This window comes from Mus caroli, chromosome 4 (assembly GCF_900094665.2).
Source record: "Mus caroli chromosome 4, CAROLI_EIJ_v1.1, whole genome shotgun sequence".
NCBI classification, from domain to species: domain Eukaryota; kingdom Metazoa; phylum Chordata; class Mammalia; order Rodentia; family Muridae; genus Mus; species Mus caroli.
Genome location: NC_034573.1, coordinates 4,093,626 through 4,095,378, shown reverse-complemented (window position 1 = coordinate 4,095,378; position 1,753 = coordinate 4,093,626).

Here is a 1,753-nt window from a genome sequence, read left to right as displayed (position 1 = left end):
GTGAGAGAGAGAGAGAGAGAGAGAGAGAGAGAGAGATATGCATATGGGAATCTGTGTATGTGTGTTTAGAGCCCAGAAGCTGAGGTCTAGTACATTCCTTGATTGCTCTTCACTTTCTTTTTGAGGATGGAACTGAAGCTTTGTGTAGGCTGGCTGGCCACTGAGCTCCTGAGATCTTCCCTTTGATCGTCTCAACACTGGGATTACAGCCATGCAGCCATGCCTAGCTTTTTAGGTGGATGCTGGAGATCTCAATTTAGGTCCTCTTGCTTAGTTGGCAAGTGTTTTGCCAACCATGCTGTCTCTCATCTTTTAGCACATATATGGCATAAGACAAAATCTGTAGCAGTTGATATTACTCAAATAAGAGTTTTTCAGTTTTAAGGAAAACTGCATTTGGACTGGTCCTCTGAAGTCAAATCATTGCTTAAGGCTCAATGGAATGAGAAATGGTCTAACAAAGCTATTTGGGATAAGTTTCACTGAACCCTTTGCTTCTGTGGGGGATTTTGTCCCCTGTGAAAATTCACGGCTTCCATAGTCACAGTGATTTCATAGGGTTGAACATTTTAATTGCTGAATAGAAAGAAACAAAACAAAACAAAACAAAAGAGAAAAACACTGGAAGACACTGTGAGAAAAGCCAACTCTGACCGTTGAGAGATGATACAAGGTCAGCAATAGCATCAATTAAAAGGGAATTGAGTTACCTATGAAAACTACGATGAGAATTAGACAAAACTGTTTTTTTTTTTTTTTAAGCAAAACACAACATGGCAGGCAGTTCTTTTTTTATTAGATATTTTCTTCATTTACATTTCAAATGTTATCCTGAAAGTTCCCTATACCCTCCCCCCACCCCTTGTCCTACTCCCCAGCCCACCCACTCCCACTGCCTGGCCCAAGCATTCCCCTGTACTGGGGCACATGATTTCGCAAGACCAGGGCCTTGCCTCCCATTGACAGTCAACTAGGCCATCCTCTGCTACATATGCAACTAGATACATAGTTCTGGGGGAAACTGGTTAGTTCATATTGTAGCTAAAGGGTTGCAGACCCCTTTAGCTACTTGGGTACTTTCTCTAGCTTTTTCATTAGGGGCTCTATGTTCCATCCGATAGATGATTGTGAGCATCCACTTCTGTATTTGCCAGGCACTGGCATAGCCTCATGAGAGTCAGTTATATCAGGGTCCTGTCAGCAAAATCTTGTTGGCATATGCATTACTGTCTGGATTTGGTGGTTGTATATGGGATGGGTCCCAGGGTGAGGCAGTCTCTGGATGGTCCTTTCTTCCATCTCAGCTTCAAACTTTGTCTCTGTAACTCCTTCCGTGGGTATTTTGTTCCCCATTCTAAGAAAGAACAAAGTATCCACTCGTTGGTCTTCCTTCTTCTTGGGTTTCATGTATTTTGCAAATTGTATCTTGGGTAGTCTAAGTTTCTGGGCTAAGATCTGCTTATTAGTGAGTGCATATCATGTGAGTTCTTTTGTGATTGGGTTACCTCACTCAGGATGATATACTCCAGATACATACATTTGCCTAAGAATTTCATAAATTTATTGTTTTTAATAGCTAAGTAGTACTTCATTGTGTAAATGTACAACATTTTCTGTATCCATTCCTCTGTTGAGGGGCATCTGGGTTCATTCCAACTTCTGGCTATTATAAATAAGGCTGCTATGAACATAGTGGAGCATGTGTCCTTATTACAAGTTGGAAAATCTTCTGGGTATATGCCCAGGAGAGGTA